The sequence below is a fragment of the Embiotoca jacksoni genome, unplaced genomic scaffold (genome assembly GCF_022577435.1).
Source record: "Embiotoca jacksoni isolate LCO1_2020_lvr unplaced genomic scaffold, fEmbJac1.0.p SCAF_16, whole genome shotgun sequence".
Classification (NCBI taxonomy): Eukaryota; Metazoa; Chordata; class Actinopteri; family Embiotocidae; genus Embiotoca; species Embiotoca jacksoni.
In genome coordinates, this window is record NW_027185296.1 from 10195012 (window position 1) to 10220996 (window position 25985).

The following is a 25985-nucleotide window of genomic DNA, read 5'->3' on the forward strand; positions in this document are numbered from 1 at the left end:
AGCAAAGGTCCCACTAATTTTGCCGATGAGATGAAATTCAAGTCTACTTTTTTTCTTTCAACGATTCAGTCAGCTTTAAAGCGGGCGGCAGAACAATGTTGTAAAATGAAAAGAAGAAGATAAAAAACAAAAAACAAAAACAAGGTAGCACACACAGAGTGTAACAATGTGTCTGATTTAATAAAGTAACATAGTATTGAAGTGGAGGGGAAATCACTTTGAACTCTGACTCGGAGACTTTTCTTTGCTCGCACCCGTTGCTTGCAAGATCAACAAATCAAAAGTGGAATGTGTGAGACAAAGAGCGGTGAAAACAACAAGCATTTTAAAAAAAAAAACGAAAAGAAAAAGTATTGAAAAATGTTGTAATACTGGTGAAACCATCAATGATCCTTCAGTGTGGATGTAGCTGTCAAAAAAGAGATCAGATCCATGTTTGGGAATGACAGAACACTGATCTACAACTCATATACAGAACTTGATGAATCCATTCCCCAACTTTAGGTTGTTGTTTTTTTGAGTAGAAAATGATTGAAATGTATTAAATCATTACAGTTTTGCACCTCACACTGACAGCTTATCAATGCTGGGACTTTTATTTTAAATCTGTGTGCTTAATACAGTTACAGTGAAGAGATCACAAGCACAGACTCAAAGAACTCGCGGTGGCTGAGGACACAAACATCCAGTATTTCACCATCATATTCTGAAACCACTTGAAATATTTGAACTATTTATACGGCGCGCTTTTTCCCATCCCTCTTTTTGTTTGTGTTTGTTATGCTGTGTTCTGATGTTTTTGCTGTTTATTATCCTCACTCTGACTGATACAGGGGTTTACATTCTTTCTCTGGAGCACAGCAGAAAAGCCCACGCACAATCATCTTTTAATATCTGCTCAAATCCCTGCTCCTCCTGCCGTCTGAATGGTTCTTACTTTTGATTTTTTTTTTTTTCCTCTCTGCTCTTAATGCTACGATTCAGACGAGCGCTGGTGTCTCACACCCACCTGTCCTTTCAATGCAAATGCTTTCATTTCACGACGCTCAAATGGCTAACAAAATAAAAGATGAATTGAAAGGGGGAGGGAGGACAAGAAATGATCTTAGCATGTGTGAGTAAGACTCAATATGCGACATCCTGAAAGGAACATTTCTGTGTCAGTATGCGGCTTCATCCTTTGATGATGGTAAATAATTCACAGTGGGATGTAACTTTATGGATACTGGCCCCTAAAGTGCACATCAAACCTTCCAAAATCCGTTTGACTGTTATGTCGAATAAACTTTCAACAAAACGAGTGATTTTTGTGCCATTTTTGGGACACAAGCCACAACACAACTCACTGATGACCTCAGTATGTAATCACTCTTGTGATTCATAGATTACATGTGCGAATAAAGACTCCTTTGCTTTCATTTGAAATAGGAAATCATAACTAAATAATAATAATAACATAATAATTCTGATTGACTTCAAATGAAGGTCAAATCAAAGGGACTACATTCTTTATGATTTGGTTCCTGTTACAGTAGTTGAATGACAGTTTTCTGTGATATATAAAGAATACAAAATTTCATTATTATAATCACCATGATTGTTCTTTCAAGTGGAGGTTTACATCTTAATGTTGATGTCTCCAAACCTGAGCAAGTAAAACCAAAAGGCATCTGCAGTATCACACACCTCAAGGCCTCAGTAGTACATGTTTTTTTTTTGTTTTTTTTTGATTGCGACAATATGTTGAGGATTGAATATTTTCCTCAATTCCATCCAATCCCACGAATCCCACTGACTTCCTCAAACAGCCGGGCATCGCACTTTAAAGCAAACATTTCTGGAACAGCAGGAAACACTGATTCTTTAGCAGTGGATTCAAAACATTTGGTGCTCTAGTGAATTTTTACTGTCAAAGCTCAACGTCTTATTGACCCAAATTGTAGTGTAACTTTATCACCGAGTCACTAGTTACTGTTCACACCTGGCATTAACATGTGTCCTGGGTGATCCGATCACAAGTTGACAGCTCAAAGTACTGATGTGAACGCACCCGTGATGCATTGAGATCCGGTCTGTTCAGACTACAAAGAACTATGACCAAGAACTGAAGCAGAAAATCTTACATGTTAAAAATATAGTTATGAAGTTATGATCTAAAAAGGTGTTTTCTCCATGAAAATATTGGCTTGTATTAATCCTGTATAGTCAAGCTACAGTGACGTGTTTCCTGTGTGATGTTAACATTCATGAATTTTCTCTACAAATCAGACATCAGTGTCGCCTGAACAAAACCAAATAATATGTTACTGACTTCCTGTGCACCCGTTTCATTTCCAGTCAGTGTCAAAGTCTCTCGCATTTTTCTGTTACTGAGAGTCTCGCTAATTCTGTCCTGTTGCTCCCGTTCGCTCTCCGTCTTTCATTCAGGTCGGGGCTGTGCCTTCACTCACTCACACACAGCAGCAGAACAGCAGATGGACACAGGTGAGTGTTACTCGAGTTGATGCCAGCTACACTCGTTACGTGACTGTAAAGTAAAGTGCAATAAAAGCATAAAGATGAGCTATTAATGGACAAAACCTTCAATTCAAACTGCTGAAAAACCAGACCAGAATATCAGCATGCACAAGTACAGTGAGACTGTCTCGTCCCGGCCCCCAAGGCTGTCTGCCCAGGAGAAACACTGGACACGCACTGAGAGCGATGAGCTGAGAACATTTGCATTTTGATAGTCACATTAGAATATTATTACAAAAGTTTGGGTCAGTTTTCTAATAAAATGATCAAAATTATTGCAGCAGAACTGTAGACACTCTTCTGACCAAATCTGGCCTTTGCATCAGATATTCAGGTGCATTATGACAGTAGAAGCTGATGTAGTCTGGAGCAGGCTACCCATGTCTGCTTCGTCCACTTCTTCTCCCAACGATTTATTTTCAATTACAAAGTTTGAAGCCCCTCAAGTGAAATCACTTTTTTCATTTATCATTTTTTTTGATCAGCTACCTCTGGGCCAACAAAAGGCTTTAAACAACTCTTTTCCACACTTTTAGCAACACGCTGTTTTGTAAATGCATCTTTGCACTTCACAAAGTTTGTCCCCATGGATCACATATCAGTGTAAATTATACTACAGATAAATAATACTTATAAACTGCATTCTATTCATCCAAAGAGAGGTTGAAGACTATCCCAGCATGCATCAGTGAGGGGGGTATTCTGTATTTTGGACAGGCCATCAATCTCAAAGTATGAACAAACATTTAATGAACAAACTCACAACCAAAGAGTTTCCATTTCACCCATAGTCAACACGACAGTCTTTGGACTGTGGGAGGAAACCAAAGTGCCTTCAGGAAACCCACATAAACACAGTTCCTGCTGTACATGCCATATGTATATTAAGCTTTGCTGTAAACATACGATGACTCAACAGATGTTGACGCACTGCAATAATTATCTCAGACTTTTCTCGACTCTAACAAAGTGCAGAGAAAAGTCTGATGACACCTGCTTTTTTGTTTATGTACCTATCACTTGGTCTGGTAAGAGCTCCTGCTTTTTAACAAGCCCGTCTATGTGCCGCTCTTCTGTATCACCTTTGATGATATCTATGATAAAGTGTCAAAGTCCCTCTCTCATGCACACAGTCAAAAAATTAGTCAACACACCACAAGAAAACATGTACAAACACACGCACACATAACCACACGCCTCTTGAGGCAGACAGCTTGGGTTGAAGGTGCACATGCAGTCACAAAAAACACACTGTATCCATATCAAAGGCTCATGGAAGGAAAGTCGAATCCGATAGCCGGGGCAGTTACAAGATGAGTCACAAAGCTGCGACACCATGTTTAACAGTTTGCTTTACGGGGGCATGGCAGTCTTCTCACAGCTGTTCCGCTGCACTTTTACAGCTGTCATTGAGGAACTGCTGCAGGTGCTTCTGCCGCATTAATCTTTCATATCCACCAAGGAAACTATCAAACAAAAACCATCCAAAGAGGACCACAGAGAGTACTGAATTCTAACTCAAAATGGCAGAGTTCCGAGGTTTTTTTGACACGCTTTCGAGCAAAAACTCTTTGTGGCCTGTTGAAAACATTCAAAACTGAAGCGTTCAGAAGCGTCTGCTACGAGCATCGACATCATGTTTCTCTTTGGCTTTCTGTGCGTAGACCATCACATAGAGATGTAGAGGTGACTAACTCCTGCTACAACATTGTCTTTGAAGCTTTGGTGTAAAAAAAAAAAAACACTGAAAGCTGAAAATGTAAGCTAAGCTTCACCTCACCTGTACATGAGTTAATATTTTCAAAGCCTGTAAAGAAAAAGAGAGTTGCTGTTTATTTCTATAAAATAATGTCAGACACCAATTTTACCTTCACAAATAATTACAAGACTGTAGTTCAAGGGTGAAGTGAAGCAATTTTTCTTATATACTTTATATTACTAAAACTAAACTATTTTGAATAATTTCTCAGACAGAGTTAAGCCAACAGTAACGGTTTCTTGGGCAACTAGAGGGAGCTGAAAGAAACTGAAAACACAACACTGATATATAATCACTGTCAGAGTGGATTTTTACGAACATGTTAGGCGACAGTTGCCTTTTTAAGCACATGTAGAGCAACACTATCATTCATTTGGAGTTATGTTTCTTGTTTTTAGCCTCTTTAGCACTTTTGTTGGGCTCACATCTTGAGGAAAATATTGGACTATTTAGCAACAAAATGTTTTTCTGTGTTTCGTTGCGAATTTGTCTGTCTGCCTTTTGGTTCTCGATAGTTAGTTGCCGTGTTTTGTTGTTTTTATTTTAGCTGAAAACAGCTGCCTGCAGTGGTCATAAACAACATAGATAAGTGCAGGGAAAGATGTGGGCCAGAAAAACCAAAACAATGAGCTGAAAGGTGCTAAAAAAAAAAAAAAAAAAAAAAAAAAGAAGCACACCAAGGCCAAGACAAACAGCTTACTTGGGTGATAACTGATTGTGGGTTCGTTTGTAACTGGGACATTGCTGACATTAGACATTATCATTTGACCCGTTCTTAATATAAAATCATTCATTGGAGCAGCTTTGAGTGTATTAGTGATTTATTATGCAGTCTAAAATTGCAGCGAGTGCAGATGTAATATATTTGTGAACAGTATTGTGGACGATTATGCTCAGACTTTGATAAAGGTTCAGAATATGTTGGCCATGGTCATGACCATCATTTTACATACTGCAAGGACAGGCACATATAAAGCAACTGTAGCATTTGTATAGGCTAACATGTCCACTGTTGCCGTGTTACTTTCTATGAGTACAACTCAATGTGGAGTTTTGATCTTTTATGTAAACCTATTGAACACATCCTGACTATAAACCAGTATATTATATATATATATTTATTAATTTATAGTTGCTGATATACTATTAAATTCACAAACCAAAGAGACATAAGCAGGGCAGTGGTGGCCTGAAGAACAGAGAAGCAAGCTTTCCACCAGCAAAATAAATCTGAGTGTGCGAAATAAAAGAACAGTCCTCGCCTTTCCCTTTTTACTGCCTTTGGACTAAAACCCCTAATCCCCAATTTGTCCAGTGGAGCTGCTGAACCAGCTCCTGCTGGTTCCAGGTGTGAGTTTGTGTAACTGTGTAAGTGACGTCAGAAAATTCTGAAAAAAAGACAATCTGGTTCTCAGTGTAACTACCATGAATAAATAAATGTTTAAAAAGGAACACTGCTGGTTTTTACTTTGTATTTTACATTTTTTATTGGGAATGAACAAAATGTCCCTCATAAATTCTTTCACAGACCAAAGATGCTGTATATTAAAGTGTGGTCTATAATACTGCCTGTGTTCCTGCATATCTTTAAATTGACAAGAGTAAGTAAACTGAGATTTAAAGGGCAATTATGCTGCTTCCCCCACCCCACGTTGGGCTCTGTCCCATGAGTAGTTCAGCTAAAACTACACAGGTCTTGGTTCACTAGGCACCGATCAAAACATCACTTCAAAAGGACACTGCAGAGATGAAGATGGAGATACACTTTGGTGAGCAGATTTTTCATACCAAACAGAGGGGCGGTAGGCGACTGGGATTAGCACTCACGGTTCGTGACGCAACGTGCGGAGGATCAGCCATGCGGATGAAAACGCTTTAAAAATTAAAGGTTCCCATCTGCAAGAGGTTGTTGCCGAGTCTTCCAGCGTTGGAATGGCTCTGCTTTAGAGGGCCGGTTGAATGGCTGAATAAGTTAATGCGACATTACACAAATAAGCGCTCGCTCCCCACGTTCCACTGTTTAGAAACAGGGAAGAGCAAATAGTTCAAGTGGTCATTATGGATCTTGAAATGTTTTGTGCACAGGGGTAAATATTTGAAGGTGCCGGAGGTCTTACACCATGCCATGTGCTGACATATTAATAAAAGCAAAGAGCTGCATTGGCCCTCTTTCAAGTGTTAAAAATTTAATGGTGGAAGCGCAATAGCAGTGACAGAGCGTCGGCGGGCCGGGCAAGTCAAACATCATGTTCTGAAATATAGCCACTGCAAACAGTACAGCGACATCACAAGAGTCTCTGAACACCAACACAAGTCCGAAAAATAGGACTTTATTACTGGTGTTGATAATCAAGGGGCTTTTTCAATGTATTTTAGACCAAATCCCCAATTGTCACGTGCACATTATTGATTACCAGTCGTTAAAATATACAATACATTTAAAATATATGTTAATATAGAATCAGAATACTCAAATATTTAACACAGGCAATGCTGAACCTTCAGTGTTACATGGCTGAGAACAAGTGGCTTTTTAAATCACATTCCCTGCAGTTCTTTGTCACACAAAATAATCCAGTTGACAAGTTCAGGATTTTAGTGCATATACATGTGAGAAAGAAAGTAAGGATGTACTTTTTCATCCCTATAAGACAAGTCATTTCCTCCAACTAAATGTAGACATTACTTTGATTATCCCTATGAAACATGTAGGGTGTGGATTAAGTAAGAGTAAAACATCTTTATTAAATCCCAGCACAGTGAGAGGTCTTGGTAAGTCTACAGGGGGATAAAGGAAGAGGACAGTACTTAAAAAAAAGTGGTACAAAATGGGAAATCTGCGTACTTTCAGCCCTTATGAAGTATTGAATATTGTCTCTGATTTATTAACTATGTCTTACATTTAGCTACAGTCAGAGTCATGTCCTTCATAACTTTGCAACTGGTGAAGAAGGATGGTGATAACAGAAAACAATAAAAGAAGCCAATAGCAGGCGGCTGCCTCTACTTTGTTTAAAAACATTTACAGCTGGACATTTTTTTTTTTTTTTTTTAATCAGTTTGTGATTTTACAATACAAATATCTTTTGGTTAAATGGTCCTTTTGAATTAGAGACAAATTTGTGTCGGACTACAAAATATTATTTCCATAATTCTTTCATTTGGATTTTTATTTAATTTTCGCTTTGTTTGTTTGTTTGTTTGTTTGTTTTTAACCTCATTTTAAACTACAACAATCATTGAATGTCAAGTAACAGTTTAAAATCAAGCAAAATAGATACGCCTAAATTATATTATTAAAGAGTTTTTGACCACTAGTCGTGCTATGGAGCAATAACTTTATGAGTCAGTCCCCATTTTGTTTGTATCATAAAAGCCCTTTCGTCCACTTTAGTCCACCGATCGACTGGTGCGGTCAGCGCTGTGCAGAGAAGCGTTTACGTTGGCTGGCAGAAGTAATTCAGACCAAAACTGCGAGCTAATGAGTAACCCAGGACGGAAGTAATGACTGGTTTAAAATATATATTTGAAATATTTTGCTTTGCAATGTTTTATGAGGCGGAAATCAGTTCAACACATCTGTTGGACTTCATGGATACACACTATGTGTTTTGATGAGCAACACTAAATGTTTGTTTACAAGAAAAAAAAACACAAAGTACCTTCACCCAAGTAATGTTCCAGACTATAAAATATAAGAAAACAAAGGTCATTTTTCAGTGTCCAAAGTGTCTTCAACTGTCTTGTTTAGTCCAATAAGTAGCCGACTCCCCCCAGGAACAAAGCTTAAATTGATATGAAAGAAAAAAGCAGCAAATCCTCACGGTTGAGAAGCTAGACCCAGATGATGAGGGGCCTTTTTGCTTGAAACATTGTTCATTCATTTTCTGTCAATCAGCTAATTGAAAGTTGATTAATTCCTACGTGCTCCAACACTAGTGTTTTAGTATTTTGGTTGTATTTTAAATCAGAAGGTAAAGTGAGTCTATTATTGTGTTATTCAGCTGGTATTTGATTTTAGATTTAATTTTTCAAGGATTTAAAAATGAAGGAATGTATCAGTTTGATAACCACTTACCAAATGCAGATATTACTATATAATGAATGTCAATTTTCCTTCAGTTTCTACTCGTCTCATATTTATAGTACATTATTCTGACCAAAGTAGAGTTCTGAAAAGATCTGATGTGACTGAGGCGGGAAAAATTCATATAGGAACCATATAATTTCGGCGGAGGTCCAAGTTTGGCAGACAGCCCTCTAGCTGATTACTGCTCAAGAAAAAATTTCAGCAGTGAAGAAAAGTGGTTGTAAAAACAAAGTTGAACTGGTGTCTTCTCAAAAAGTCTAAATTTGGAAAGAAATGGCCCTCTGAGAGACTGATACGTTACAGTGAGGCAACTTCAGCTCTAATACCAACAACAATCCAACCTGTTCCAACACTCCTGTCTGAAAGTCACCTGCTGTAAGTCAATCCTTGCATTAGCACCGGCCACCTGACGCAAACCAACCGTGACAACGGGGAGCCAGAAAGCTAGCAGGCAAAATCACCTTTCTGTTGTGTCAAAGCAACTGTGCTCAGACCTCGGTGAAGAAGAGGGACTCAATCACAACTCATCCAATCTAGAGGATACTCAGACAGCGACCTGACGAGAGGTGGCTGATTCTGCTTTGACATAAGCGAACGGACAGCAAGAGTTCCCCAGAGAGGCAAGAGCAAACTTGTTGGGCGGGTTGCGCCAACGGACACTAACGGTTTCTCGGCTGCTTCTGTATCAGCAGTGTGCTCTTTGTTTCATATCTACCAAAGAGACCTATCTACGCACGGCAATCTCATGAATTCGCTATCGGGTGGTTTCATTATTTCCGATGAGAGGCAGCACTTAAACTGTCACTGAGTGTAAGACTTGTAATTGATAGAAACCGTCCAAGAACATGTAGTTCAGCTAAACTCCACCTGGTTCAGAGTCAGTTTTGAACCCAAGGAGCGCTCCATTTGTTTAAGGCCAGATCATTTCAGACCTGTTTGTACGAGGAGCTATCAGACAGTAAAGCCTCTCATAATTAGGCTAATTACACAGAGGGATAATGTGAAGGTTAATCAAATGATAAACATGGCAAATACCAATTTGTTTTCCCCATTAGCTATTGTGAAGAGCCCAACCAGTTGATAACCATTACAAATGAGATTTGGAGCTGTGACTACTACAAAGACGAACAGCCCCACCCCCCACCAAACACCCGCACCACCACCCTGAGCAAAGAATGAGGGGAAAAAATGAAATGGGTGAGAAATGAAAAGGTTGCTCCACGGCTTTCAGTTCACTGTTTTGCCATCATCTGAAATGTATTCTCACGTGGAAAGAATGTGTGTAATGACTGATACCGCATGTATGAGCCGACTTTGATTTTTATGAGCTCATTATACTGCTGTTAAAAAGTGCAGTGAGTTTTTTTTTAGGTTTTCCTCTTTGCTTTAGAAAAGATGCTAAGCTATCATAAACCTAAGTGTTCCATTTCATTGTTAGTGTTTCTTGCTTTTTTTACATGTGTTTGGTAATGTGTAAATTATTGTATGTGCATGGAGATGGATTACTGAATGGACCTACAAAGCTTAGACCCAGGGGCTCAAGAAGTGAGGGATCCACAAAAGACATTAAAGACGTGGTCACACATCTCCTTAACACGTGTCTGGGGTGATCCAATCACACGTGGACAGCTGTAGGACTTTTGAAAATGCTTCAGACTCTGTTTTAGTATGAAAACTCTGGGGGTCACGTTGCAGTGTGCTCTGAGCAGATCTCAATCTGTCCTCACTGCATCCTGGGTATGTTCACACCTGTACTGTGAGTTCTCCACTCGTGATTGTATCACCCAAGACGCACGTCAATGGCAGGAATGAACAAGGCCACAGAGATGCAAAATGACGTCAAATGATGAAAAAAATGCAAAGCAACAGGAGATATACAAAAATAACTTCAAAGAAATGTAAAAAGATTGCAAGGAGGCAACAAAGCAACAATAGACGGACACAAAACGACCAAGAGATAAACATGGACAGAGATGTAAAATGACCATAAAGTAATGCAAAATGACAAAAAACAACAGCAGACAAACAAAATGGGCATATAGAAACAAAGAACAACCACAAAGAAACACAAAACAACCACAAAGAGATATAAAATAAACTCGAGATAAAAACATGACTTTCAAGAAATACAAAAGGACATACGACGCAAAACTTCCATAAACAAAGACACAAAACAACCACAAACCGATTTAAAAAAAAAAAAAAAAAAAAAGACCAGAGACGTGAAATAATTTCAAAAAGATGCAAAATTACTGCAAAAGAACAACAGAGCGACACAAAACGACCACAGAAAGATGTATCATGACTCTTCATGGCCTCGTTACATGTTCTATTTTTGTCCTCTTAGTAATATGAAATTGTGTATGTGGCTTAAGATCTGCAGGGCTGAGGTGTGTCAGAGGTTTTCTCATTTTCTCAATTAACTGTGCTTAATCTTCTGCAGTATATTTTAATAGTATTTCTCTCTATGAGGCGCGAACTCTCACAAAACCTTGGTTTTCCAACTTCTACTGCATCTTTTTTTGGTGTTATTACATCTTTGAAGTTTTTATCAGTCCGAACAAACTGAATATGTTGTGAGAAATATACACAAAAAGAGGCACAAGTTTAAAGGGTCAAAAACACTTGCTGAGAAATTCTGCTGTTTGAATATACTCTCTCCACTTCTGTGCTCAAGGGTGTCGTCGCTCATTCGCATAGTTTCAGAATTACAGTAAAAACTTGAATTATATTCATGCATTGCTTGGGCGTAAAAAATATTTATTTGTTCCACTAGATAGCAGCTATGTTCGTTAAAGTAGCACCTTAAAACTTCCTAACAAGGTCTGCGTGACTTTTTTGAACAGCTGTTGAGTAGTTTACTTGAGTTGTTGGCCTTTGCTCCCTAATGACAGCAGCACAACTTTTCTGTAAATATGTGATTCTGACTTTAATGCTGACTGACAGCTTGCATTGGCTTGGGATATATCAAATAGAATTGGATGGCTTGCATGACTGGAGTATGTGCTCCTTGATACTGCAAGTGGTAAGATGCGACGTCTCAGGAGTTTATCTTATCTGAGTCTCAGGAGGTTACTGACTGACAGCTGTAAATATATCACAACACAACCTTAACCATCGCTCGCATACCTCTGTGGTAGATAGCAGACGTAAAAAATAATATTTGCATCAACAATAAACAAAGAAGGCATCTTGATATCTCACCTTTTCAGCAAATCAATAGCAAATGACAAGATAATGTACCTTCAGTTGATTGTATTGGGTAATGTTCAGCTGCAGAAGCATATACATATCGATGGGTGCTATCAATGCCACACCTCTAACAACATTAGTGCATTTTCACAACAGTGTGGCCACATTATTCAAGAAAGACTTTATCCATCAACAAAGAAAAACTGAGGCAAGGAGTTCAACTGAATAACAATGAAAAAATCTGCAGTGCATCTCTTTGTGTAAGGCGCTTAATCCTGCATATACTGTACACTCAGCGGACATAAAGGCAGACATTTCATGTACAGTATTTACATTTAAATCTTCATCTTTTAGTCAACATTTTTTTTGATAAATTGTGACTTTTTTTCTTTCAAAATACTGCCCCACTCTCTACTTACTGTAACTCATTAGAAGCAACCGAAGGAATTTGCAGTAGCTTGCAAAAAGTAAACACATATTGCAGCCTTATTTATCAACCAGAAACGAGCAAAAAGTTACTCGATTACTCAAAAACAAGAAGTCACAGTAAAATAAGTTTAGCACTTTGACAGGGGAAGCAATCATACAGCATCATAAACCGATACACAAGACTAAAGCCTGTTAGCATGCAAACATTTTCTAATTAGCATTAAATATCAGGTACAGCTGATGACAAGACCACGGTCACCAAAGTTACTGCAATGTATCCTCTTGGGACCATAAATGTCTGACCGGAAATTCACAGCATTTCATCCAATAGTAGTTGAGGTTGGATAAAAGGTCATCCTCTGGGGACAAAGAATGTATCAACATAAATTCAATGCGATTTACCAAAAGCTGTTGAGATGAATCATTCAACGCCTGAAACTAAATGTAAAGTAATGCATCCGATATTTGTCAAGATATTTCAGTAAAGAAATAAAAAGTCAACTTATTTGTAAAATTGCAAACTGTCTTCATTCAGTCAGATACTGTCAGCTTTCAGTTAATCTATTGTTCACTATCTATTGTCCAAACGAGCCAGCAACACTAGCAATCTAGCAACTGGTTAAAATTGCTCAGATGACTCAAGAATGCCAGTGAATCTGCTGGCTGGGAAATCTCATGGATCAATTCAATTTCCAAAATATTGAGAATGTGTTGACACTTTCTGTAAAATTAAGCATTTACAGCAAAAAAAAAAAAAAAAAAAAAAGCAGGGCTTGAGACGTAACCTAACCAATTAAAATAGGTTCGGAGAAGGAGGGAAAATAATTTGGGAAAAATTTGCAACAAGAGCTGAAATGTTTTTTTTTGTTTTTTTTTAAACCGCACCCCAACACTCTTAAAAACTCCATGGATCGACGCGATTCACAAGAATGACCTGTTTGACAGTAAAAATGGTGACCGTTGCCAAAAGGCAACGAGTCTGCATGTATGCCTTAATACAATTATTACACTTGCACATTACAAATACTAATCATACGATATTTGCACTTAGACATATTTTTTTGCTTCTTCTTTATTTTGAAATTATAATCATTTAACACTTGTCTCTTGTGGTACTTGTTCTTTCTATTACGTTTACTTTTTGATTGTTATGCACCAAGAAACCAAAACAAATACCTTCTTTGTGAAAACTTATTTTGCAATAAATCTGATTCTTATTACCACTCTGCCAGATTGGCAACAAACTATTTTGGTATAACCACTGCTTGAACTGTTTTCTTTTCACTGGTTGAGTGTAATTTAAATGGGCGTATATATATCAGCAACTACTGTGACTGTTAATTAAAACAAATCAATCCTGAAGCCCAATACACTGGCTGGCCAATAATAGCTTCTTGCTGATAAAAATATTTTTGCCGATAAGTAAGGTGAAACTGCAGTACAAATACCAGGCATACGTCTGTGGTAGCTTAGAAACAGAGCTCACCCGAGAGCACCGACAGGTTTATTTTTACCTCTAAAGTAAACAAGTCAAAATAAGTCTCAAGTCATAATTCTTTAATGACCAAATTTAATGGGTCCTTATCAGAGTGTAAGTTTGTGTTACATGTTTAAAGGCCTTGAAAAAATGGTTTCACAATCAGCCTCCTAATATGAGTGAATGAACACACAGCTCTCGACCAGCTTTGATGAAGATTAGCTTTTCAATAAATTCAGGATGGTTTTCCTAAACTTGAACTTTAATTGCTCCTTATTTAGTCATGAATATGGAGAAAGACTCAATATTTGAGCAAAGTTCTCAGGGGCTTTAAGAAAACTAAATTAATTGCAGCCAATACATAGTTTTTTAACTTTATCAGTCTAAAAAATGCAGTGCTACATGACAGTGAATGCCTTTCAGCAGCAAGCACTGGTACTTTCCCAAAGTCTGGCGGCCATGTGCATTCGACTTTAAACACTGACTGGTCCATGTTTGATCATGACATAGAGAGACATACAAAAACATTCACGGCCTTACTTCTTCTACTTTGTGTAAGTTCATGGTCAAGTCTTAACATAACATCTCCTACGTCCTGCTCTAGCAGACTGCACTTCTGCGTGTTGTGTACAGCAAACTAAATAATTTGTGTGATGAGTGATTAAACATCCAAACTGCCTTTCCGAGCAGCTCAGGGGAGAAGCCTGGTCCTCGCCTCCAAAAATGCCAGACGACTGTGGCTCAAAATTAAATCAAACCGTTAATCCACAAACTACCGAGGTGACAGTGAAGGACCATTATTCAACGCTGGCCCGTAGCTACACATGTCACTCTCGGATAGGTAGCTAATAAGTGCCTTTGGTTCTGGAGCAGATTGGGGCAAAGTCAACAAAGTAAAGCTTATCTGGGAGGGAACAACAGCGAGTGAGAGGAGCTGCGGACTTGCCTTGAAAAGATAAAACATCACATCAAGCCATCATTAATTGGCCTCATTTGACAGGCACTATCCCAGGGCTTCTTATCACAGCAGAGGAAGTGCTTATCATACAACAGGAGGACTTTTTTTTTCATTGTTGCTACAGTACCTGCAAAGGCTGGAAGAGGTGCAAAAAAACCCGAGTCTGGTACCATCTTCAACCTTGATGTGTTAATTAGTGCCTTTCATTTTAGAAATGAGCATTTAAAGAAGTGACTGTGAGACGGGCCTGCTGGTAGGCAAGAGCTGACTTCTCCATTTTCAATGTTCGCTCACGGTGGTGGGAGCAGTCTTTCCAAAGTTATACGATGAAGCAAAATGGCCAGAAGCGAGAGGACTTGGACTACAGCGCACATAAAGCTGGGCGTTTCAAGGACGGTCTACAACGTGAAGCTAGGTGATAATTAAGTTGACTAGGGTTTCTCTGGAAAAAAAAACACAAAGACTCTCTAAAAACTTTCTGACATGTAATTTATGAAGACAGCCTGGAATCCTCATCCTGTGAGAAAAGCATGAATTGAAAGAGGATGTATTTTAAAGTTGGACAGTTAATTATGATGCTGAGTTCGCAAACAAGTTAATTGTCTGGCCGTACGACTGGAACTGCCCGGTCGGTGAAGACTCCAGCGATGAAATATGATAAAAGAGAGGCAAGCTTGCAATTTGGGGGATCAAACTGTCAACAGTGTGTGTCTTTCTAATTGTACGTGTGTGGTGCAGGAGCTGTAAATCAGTTTTGAATACATGTGTATTTAAAACTTTGGGAGATTTGGAAGGATATGGTTTTCTCACTGCGTTGATAATCGAGGTTAAAATGCTTCCAGTCCTGTCGCTGTGACACCACCATGGTATGATGAAGAGTTTAAAAAAAGCATCAGGATTTTCAACTGAAATAAATATTGCAGAAATACATATTTATGCAAAAAAATTGAAGATGTTTGTGTTTATTTGTCTTTATAATATTCCAAATAGGTCCACATATGTAACTGAAAACAAAAACTAACCTTTGGTTCAATCCCCCTGTTTTTGTGGCACAGGTTAAAGGTTGTATAATTATTTGCATCCAGTTGGTTATTAAAATATTGCTGTCGTTTTGCAGTAGTATTGTATAACAAGAAGCCATCACTGTAACAACTCTCAGGTTTGATGTCGGTATATAATTTCCCCGACATCCCTCTTTGAGATCCTAAGAAGTCAGCCTGAATTACAACAGACGTCCTGAGGAATCTGTGCAGACAACCCACGATGAAAGATTGCATGGAAAATGTTTTCAATAATTTGACCTTTTTTTTTTCGAACTTTCAAAGGGGGCTGCTCTACCTCCGTTTCTTTCCATCAGTTTTGCCTTCGTTGTATTGCCAAGAACTGACAAAGCTGTGTCCACTCCCATGTAATTCACACATTCATGTCATACCAGCCCGTCCATTTCAAAACAACAGAAGTGTTTCTGCACCATGAACATGTCAGAGGAACGACAGTACCATGTTGGAACAAATTTATGAAGACCCTGACGAGAAGACCAGCCCTTTTCTAACAGCTGTTTTTAGACAATGACCTCTCAAAGACGAGAAAGACTTGATCACACTAAACCCCGAAACGGTTACTCCTCATCCTCAAAGCCTCATTAGAATAAAACATAAAATATAGATAAGTGCGAGAGGATCACTTAGTACATATATTATCTAAATAGTATTTATTTCATTTTATTGTATTTTATTTAAGGACTTTTTTTCCATCCATTATTGTGTTATGTCTCATTTTGATGGAAAGCCTGGTGATATGATGATGATGATCATGATGAAGAGAGGAAAATATTTTATATTTATTTTGTTGCTTCATCATTTAAATAAATTTGGACTGATCCTGGTTCAGCTTTTTCAGGCTGCAATTCAGTGTCCAATCAAATCCGTTCCTGGTAGATACAATAAGTCTGCAATGTGAGCGCAGTATATCTAATGTGTGCCTCTCCAATGTTAATCTCCAAACATTAATCTGTTACTCCAACTTCCTGGATTATACTTCAGTCTCACCAGAACCAGTACACTGGTGTTGTTTTGATGCCTTTTTTGTGTGTTTGATTCTGGTCACAGATATATTAGCTCTTTTTAACTAAGGTGAACTTTCCCATCAATACTTTGCAGCTGATGTCCTGGATTCTGCAAGTTTCCACTGTACTCCACTCAGAAGCTGGAGATAAGTTCTGGGAGATACATTTCGTCCCCTTAAAGAGCTGCTACAATATCAGTTTTTGTCGTCTTATTAATAGCATATACTCACATTTTTTCAATGATGTACATCTGATGCTGAAGTGGATAAGCAAGGCAGAACTGAACAGTTTTCAAAGGGTTCAGTTCATGGGGAGCTCCTGGTTTAACGTAGAGTAAAAACAGGATATACTACATGTCATTTCCACTTTGTCACTGATCACTTCCTGTCACTTCCCAACAGTGTCCCCAAAGAATTTAAATATACACACACACAAAAAAACTGGGCTTCCTAACATTTAGGGCTGACTAACTGTTGAAGACACGGTAAAAAAAAAAGGCATGAAAACAATTGCTAGCCTACAAACAGTGAGGCTACAAATTATTTCTCACCACTCTCTACAACACAGGGGCCAGTTTACCTGCTCAATTCAAAGACAGCATCTGCCTTTAGGTGACTGGAGGAAAATAAGATTCTTAAATAATACATATAGAAATATTGTATTCTATATGTTCTATATTATTCCTAGCCATCATTCAATGGTATAACACAAATGTAAATATCATCTGTTCTCCATACAAGGTATCTAAGTAGAGGTTTATCCTTTAGCTATTGTAAACAAGACACACCAAGTAACATCTCTCACAGCTGAACGACAACAGTGATTGAAACCAAAGTGTGGACGAGCAAATGGAAAGCAAGACGTATAAAACAGACAAAAGTCACGGAAGGTATAATCCCTGTACTGGAAGAATGGTGGATTAGTGGATTTCTGGATACCGCACAGCTCCTGCCGTATGCTGCTGTAGTTACACCTTTCCTCTCTCAAAAGCAGAAACGTTTAAGTCGGTAGATGAAACCGCATCAAAAAAAAACTCCGTCAATTACAGCTGCTCGGGAAGCTGTTATCAACACAAACATCAAGTCGCACTTCTTCCAAAACACTGTGAAATATAACACGTGTTTCCTTTAGTGGACCCATCAAAAACTTTTGTGGATTTATCATTCTGAGACTGTAAACCGGCATCTTTCCCACTTCAGCAAGTCTGAGATTTCCAAACCTTTTCATATCGCAGGTATTGAGCTGTTATTTTAATGTTGAACACAGCTTATCCTCTGCTGCTACAATGAGCACTGCACATCTATCCCCCATATTCAAACTTCTATTGGGTTTTGGCTTGGGGACATAATCCCTTCCCCGGCTCACTCACTGGCAAAGCCACATAGAATCAACTCATCAATAACACTTGGTCTGCTGAATACAGATGACTTTGCTGAAGAATCCCCTTAGCACAGCCCAGATGAATGAGAGTAAGCTGGTGACAAATTCATCGCAGCTTTTTTAAATACTTGAGCTACCATTTAAGCAATTGCAGCAGACAGAGATTTCACATTGCAATTGTACACAAATCATCTGGGCTTGGCCCGATGAAAGACGCAGAGAAAAAGCCTGGGCCATTTGCCCCTTTGTCTTGACTTGCAGGTATTGCTTCACTTGTACACAGAGAAGGGCCCAGTGGGTTGGCTGCCAGGTCTCCACAGCCGAGTATTTCCAGTGTGCACAGTGTGCCAGGGAAGACTAGAACCTACCATAAAGTTTTATTACAAACGTAACATATTAACTGAATAAAATAGTTGTGATTATTAAATGTGAGCAAAATGTGGTAACGTTACTTCGAGCCTACAGCTACTTCACTGGGTGCAGATACACTGACCGGCGGTCCGCTTACAGAAAAGCCCAACAGTATCTGGGTGTTAAAACTGCACGTATTTATTCAAATTCATACACGAAGCATTTCCTGTAGCTGCTTCACAATAAAACACTCATGCTGTTTTCAGTCACACACTTGGTTTTGACCTTAGTCTCATAGTATAAAACAGCAGCCTTTGCATCTAGAAGACGAGGTGTGATTTTGGTACTTGCACGCACAAACACACGCACTCACAACGACTGAGAAAATAAAAACCTGCAATGCGTCTCCAACATGTCTGTTAAAACGCACTGACTATATCTTTAAAACAGTTCAAATGCTTTAATGTGTAAAATAGGTTTTCAAAATCTCTTGTAATATTTTATTTTAAAAGCTATGCTTCAACATTTTAGTGTTTTAAAAGATCGGTGTCAATGTTTTAAAAGCTTGTTACATTTTCAAAGAATCTTTTTCAATGTTTTAAAAAGCCGTGTCACTATTTTTAGACCCATGTCCACCTCCAGTCTTCCATTGGTTTTCTCATCATAACTGCACACAAGGACAACACACACACACACACAGACTAAATATGTATGTACATTGTTTGTTAATAAACTACTCGTTACCTGAACATGTTTTCACTGTGATCCTATATTTCTTTGTGTGCTCCTAGTTTTCTTTCATGTACTCGTTGGGAAAAGGTTACCGTATAGAGCTCTGGCAGCCACAGCGTAGTTTCCTTCAGCCTCCTCTATATTCTGCAGCGCTGGACCGCAGGACCGCAGATACATAACAATGAGGTGCTTTAGGCCCACAACTTCATCATGTCACACTGAGCCAAAGTTTTCTCATACTCTGTGTAAGGCACACAATACCGGTCGCTCAGCTCGCTGAAAGTTTCTCAGCCACTCACGTTGGAGACGCTTTTAAAGACAATCAGCAACAAAGAGCCTGTGAATGAGCATGTTCAGCTACATTTTAGGCACATATAAAACATGAATTGCTCCCCTTCTGGTTTGATCTCTTAACCATCCGTTGCCACGGCTTGCTTTAATAAATACAAGTGAAGAGTTGGTGTCCAGGTTGTTTCACACAACCAGGTTGAGAACAGATATCGACATTGTTGAAGAGGTCATACAGTCTGTGAACACCACATTTACCGCAGATATGAGACCAAAGAGATGATGTGACCCTTGAACCTATGTTACGCATTAAATAGCTTATAACTGGCTCAACTAGGGCACTTTGTGTTGCAGCAGCTGCTTGACGATTACTTGAGTGCTGATGGAGGGGGTGATTTCCACTGAATGTAGCATCGATGTGCTTAAATTTTACTGCATACAATTTAGTAGAGTTGCAGTTGAGATTTTTTTGAATTGGTTAAACAATATTAGTGTTTACCGACTCAATGTTATAAGGCCAGGGTTCAAGTTAAAAAAAAAAAAAAATGTCCCACTGGCAGTTTCACTGGCCCCTTGGATGTTTTCAAGAGCCCGACAGCAAAAAAGGAAAAAACGTCCTCCATAATTTCGGTGATAAGTAAGTACAACAATGAAGTTCCATTTAGATTTGGTTGTTTATAATATAAGAAGAGATAAGAACAGAATTTATTCTAATAACATTTCAGCCAGTGTGTAGATGATCTTAACAATAAACATTTGTCAAGAGCTGAAGAAATGCCGAGATCTGTGGTGGTGGGTGTCACAGCGTGACCGAGGTTCATGCAGAGACTCATATACTTTAGAAGGGGGAGAGTGTAACCCAGGTTATTGTCAATTTACAAATGTCCCATGAACGCCTCACATGCAGGATATCACTAGCCGACGCTGTTCACAGAGAAGTGTCACTAGCCCCAGACTGGGCCAGTGACTGACCAATCAACTTGCCCTGCATGACATTTCATTGGCCTCAACTGCCCGACCTCTTTGGAGGAGGTTGTTGGCATACGATGAAGCCTGAAGGAAATACCTGCTGACAACCTTACACCCCCCCCCCCTGCATGTTTTCAGAAAAAACAAAAACTGAATCTGTATTTAGTTTGATACAGTTAATATTCTCCTAAAGAGATGCTTAGCAGAACATCAATCATCCAGAGCAGTATTTCTTTGTGGTAAAAAAGCACTTCCTTTTTTCTGAAACGTGTGAGGTCGAGAGGTGTTGTTGCATTTTCTGAAGTAAACAACGTGTTTTGATTATTTAGATCTACAGCAGAGACCATCAGAGAGATTTTCGTCCACAGTAGATGAGGACTTTGGCTCAGGGATTTCTTACAGATCGCTTTGACAAACATAATACAGCAAAGACGTGTTATTTTCCATTTACATGTTCTTGAAAGACCTTAGCAGAGCAGCAAATTGAAGGGGATTGTGTAAATGTAAAAACTGGACCCATTTGGACTTACATGGTTCACTCGTGGATCACTTGTTAAAAGAAATGACATGTTTGTCTAACTCCTGAAGAAAAACAAAGTGCTGAAATCCTGTTTGGCCACAAGCATCTGTGCAGCATGAGCGAGGCTGATTTAAATGCTTGGGCCTTAGTCCTCGTGCCGAGTTGTTTGGACTCTTACTTAATCTTTCACTTCTCCACTGCTCACTCTGTAGCGCTATGACCCTCAGTGTCACCCAAAGGAGATTAATTGAAAGGCAATGTTAAACTAGTTGTTTTCGGGAGGCTTTATCCTTAATTGACTGATGGCTACCGCTGTTTATTTGTTCCTGCTGCTTAAAACTAATCCAAACCCGCTCACTGGTCCATCTAAAATCCAGCCAGGGTATCTATGTCAGCCCTCTTAATCACTCTTGGGTTATTTTAATCTAATCTTTCCATCTTAAGCATGTCTTATTTACTTGTTTACCGCTCATCACTTTCCTTGCAGAAGGTGATCGCAGCTCAGCTGTACATCATCAGCCTGTGCTCCGCTTTCTCATGGAAAGCTGCAGTAATTGTTCTTCATCCTCGGTGTGTAAACATGCAGCGTGATGGAAACCGTCAAAATATATCTGCAGAGCTGTGAACAAAGGCTACAATTGCTCTATCATACGCCAGTTCGATACACCATTATTTTCCATTGCATTGTTGAGGCGCGTGGCCCCTCCCAGCCGCCAGAGCAGCATTGATTCAGTGAAATAGATTCATGCTCACTGTGTCTGCATTCTAAATATACGAGTTAAACAACAGAGTTACAACTGTTCTTAATAACCGAGTACAAAAAAACAAGAAGGCCAATTTAATAAATCTGGACGTGAAAACACTACAAGAATTTAAGTCTTGATTTTATCGGCCTTTTATCTCTGATCAAGACTGCATGGTTTCAGATCAGGTAATGGATTTGAAGAAGCTCATACATTCTATAAAATGAATGCCATGATAAGTATATACTGTAAATATATCCCCTGCTTAAATAGTTTTCTAAAATTGACACTGTAAAGATGTTTGGTGTTTTTGTCTTTGAAAACAGAAACAAATTAAGGTCCAGCAGAGGCAGCACATTTCACCAAATTTTGTATATTATGGTGTAACATTATGGGCATAGCCCCATTATCAAAGGATTTTTAAAGGCTAAATTTATATTGATATGTGAGCGTTTCAAAAAAGCTGATGATTATATACCAGCCGATAGACTAATAATGCAATTACATTTTTGAAATAAACATAAAATAATCTTGATAGAGTTCCTTTTTTCAATAATTTTTTTAAGAGCTAAAAAAAAAGATTTAGCAGAAGAAAAAGAACATAAAAGATGGGATTATGTTGCAGACATGTGAAAGGTTTGTATGGTCTTTTTTTTTTATTTTATTATAATTTATGGGGTTTTCTCGACCATTATAACACTGAGATGCAGCACACGAGTGTTTTTTTTCACAGCACCTAAGGCAGTAGAGCTTCACTATAATCTCTGTCGTTGTTTGGTGTTTCTTATTTTATGGCAGACAGTGCATATTTAAATTAATATTGTTATGACAATAGTCCAAAATTACGTAAGAATGAAAAGGTTTCAGTCAAATAACTTCCCACCACCGCCCACCGTTATCACAGCACCTCAGGCCTCCAGAAACTCAGTGAAAAACCTGAGTTTAGATCAACTGTAAAACTTTCTAACATAACTGATGTAAATGATGCTGGCTGCAGCCCAACTTTTCAGAAGTACACAACAAATATTTTTTGCTCTGTAGTTTGGCTAGAAATCTTTAATTTCTCGGATTCTTTATATTTCCTTTGACCTGTTCAGTTGTAATTTGTCGACATTTCAAAGAGATTCGAAGTTTTATTTGAAACCAGGAACCCAGTTCTGGGGAAGAAACGTTGAAAACTTAATATGAATTTTTCTTTTCGTTTTTCAGTCAAAGCGACAGTCCTGCCACACAACCACTGTTCTGCATGAACAATAATGAAGAGCCAAACTTAAGGTCTAGTAGTGGCAGTATTAGTAAATCAAAACAACTGACTTTGGATGGAAATAATACTCTAAAAAAGAAATCAAGCGTAGTCTAGTACAATTTTTTTTTTTAAATAAGGTGAGTCTGGTACATACAGCAATTCACTTTTGATGGCATAAACCAACAGAGTCTGGGACAGACTATCCCCCCCTTGGTGCATCTGTTTGTGATAACATCTTCAGGATAGATATCTCAAATTATTTATTTCAGATGCTATGTAATCTCGCTTTGACCATTTGGGCACGCCCACCTCAGTCACCATAACTCACTGACTCTTATCTAGCCCAGTCGGACCTCTTTAATAATGTGCATTTCTTTGGGAAGAAAGGGAGAATAAAGAAATAAAGAAAGGCAAGCAAAGCAGGAAAGAAAAGGGAAAACAAGTCAGAGAGATTACCCTTGTGACATGGCTGCACTCTCAGCCTCATTCAATCTGCCAAATTTGATGTTAATGAGGCACACAATCCCACGTTAATATGCCACAACACAGCTACCCCGGCGTTCTGTTAAGTAGAGCTTGTGAATGTAAAACACTTCAGGCACCATGTTGGGAAAGAGAACAACATTTGGTTGCATTGTTTTTGTGTCATTTGATCTGGACCATCCAATCAGGCCACACTTTGGCCATCACTGTGATCGCACTGTCGTGTTTAAATGTGCTGACACAGAATTCAAGCTATCCCTGAACATAAATATAAAATTTCATTAGGAATGCCAAAAATCAGCCAAATGTGACTGAAATTCAACATATTAATAAGAAAACTGACTTAGCCCATCATCTTTTATTTTATGTAAAACAACATGAGATGCAAAGGTTATTCTTGGTTCTTTTAATATTTTGAGATTATGGAGGTGAATTTTACATCTTTTAACTTTCGATTATTATTATTGGCTTCATTCGCACAACTAAAAAGTCGCCTTCCTAAAATGGTCAACACAACCTGTTGTTTATGTCTCACAGGTGAAACGTCACATTTTCAAGGCGCTCAATCAACCCGATGACACAACAGCGATCACACACATCAGATTAAAAAGACCATCTCTGGAAGAAAGTTGTGGCAGTCCTTAACTAGTTTACAACTATTTCAACTCGTTTACCATGAGTCCAACATGTTAGTGTAACTATGTAGGTTATTAAGTTATAAACAAGATTTGCATTCTTCATAAAAAAAATCATTAAAAAGCGGAATAAAACATTGGCTATCTACAGGGAAAGTATTCAGACCCCTTTCAATTTTTCACTCTTTGTTTCATTGCAGCCATTTGCTAAAATCAAAAAAGTTCATTTTATTTCTCATTAATGTACACTCAGCACCCCATCTTGACAGAAAAAAACAGAAATGTAGAAATTTGGGCAAATTTGGGCAAATTTATTAAAAAAGAAAAACTGAAATATCACATGGTCATAAGTATTCAGACCCTTTGCTGTGACACTCATATTTAACTCACATGCTGTCCATTTCTTCTGATCCTCCTTGAGATGGTTCTACTCCTTCATTGGAGTCCAGCTGTGTTTAATTAAACTGATTGGACTTGATTAGGAAAGGCACACACCTGTCTATATAAGACCTTACAGCTCACAGTGCATGTCAGAGCAAATGAGAATCATGAGGTCGAAGGAACTGTCCAAGGAGCTCAGAGACAGAATTGTGGCAAGGCACAGATCTGGCCACGGTTACAAAATCATTTCTGCAGCACTCAAGGTTCCTAAGAGCACAGTGGCCTCCATAATCCTTAAATGGAAGAAGTTTGGGACGACCAGAACTCTTCCTAGACCTGGCCGTCCAGCCAAACTGAGCAATCGTGGGAGAAGAGCCTTGGTGAGAGAGGTAAAGAAGAACCCAAAGATCACTGTGGCTGAGCTCCAGAGATGCAGTAGGGAGATGGGAGAAAGTTCCACAAAGTCAACTATCACTGCAGCCCTCCACCAGTCGGGGCTTTATGGCAGAGTGGCCCGACGGAAGCCTCTCCTCAGTGCAAGACATATGAAAGCCCGCATAGAGTTTGCCAAAAACACATGAAGGACTCCCAGACTATGAGAAATAAGATTCTCTGGTCTGATGAGACCAAGATTGAACTTTTTGTCGTTAATTCTAAGCGGTATGTGTGGAGAAAACCAGGCACTGCTCATCACCTGCCCAATACAATCCCAACAGTGAAACATGGTGGTAGCAGCATCATGCTATGGGTTTTTTTTTTCAGCTGCATGGACAGGACGACTGGTTGCAATTGAAGGAAAGATGAATGCGGCCAAGTACAGAGATATCCTGGAAGAAAACCTCTTCCAGAGTGCTCTGGACCTCAGACTGGGCCGAAGGTTCACCTTCCAACAAGACAATGACCCTAAGCACACAGCTAAAATAACAAAGGAGTGGCTTCGGAACAACTCTGTGACCATTCTTGACTGGCCCAGCCAGAGCCCTGACCTAAACCCAATTGAGCATCTCTGGAGAGACCTGAAAATGGCTGTCCACCAACGTTCACCATCCAACCTGATGGAACTGGAGAGGATCTGCAAGGAAGAATGGCAGAGGATCCCCAAATCCAGGTGTGAAAAGCTTGTTGCATCATTCCCAAGAAGACTCATGGCTGTACTAGCTCAAAAGGGTGCTTCTACTCAATACTGAGCAAAGGGTCTGAATACTTATGACCATGTGATATTTCAGTTTTTCTTTTTCAATAAATTTGCACAAATTTCTACATTTCTGTTTTTTTCTGTCAAGATGGGGTGCTGAGTGTACATTAATGAGAAATAAAATGAACTTTTTTGATTTTAGCAAATGGCTGCAATGAAACAAAGAGTGAAAAATGTAAAGGGGTCTGAATACTTTCCGTACCCACTGTATCTTTCAACTACACTTACAGCTTCCGCTTTTTTCGGTGATTACAGTCTGCAAACATTGTTCATATTAAGGTTGGCTCAGCCCCTCTGAAGGGCCAGCCCATCGGTGACCAGTGGGAGCGCTCATTGCTAAGAGCAATGATGTTGAAGTCGAGCCTTTGTATGAAATGTAGTTCCAACAACGGCAGCATTGGTAGAGTTAGATGAAGCGATACCAACATTTGTAGCAGGAGGCTTTTTCAGATAAAAGCTATTTGAAGGTTGTTGTTTTTCTGCGCATGCCTCACAGCCTATTTAAAATAAATCAAACAATACAAACATGCCCTGAACAGTGACGAGTGAACCAAACAGGTTGGATTTTTTTTACT

General features: G+C 38.9%; 1 protein-coding gene across 4 annotated transcripts in view; it reads right to left on the bottom strand.

The window, feature by feature from the left end:
- Positions 1 to 25985, bottom strand: part of lpp (LIM domain containing preferred translocation partner in lipoma) — a 158483-nt gene that overhangs the window by 103198 nt on the left and 29300 nt on the right. The gene's annotated exons all lie outside the window — the stretch shown is intronic.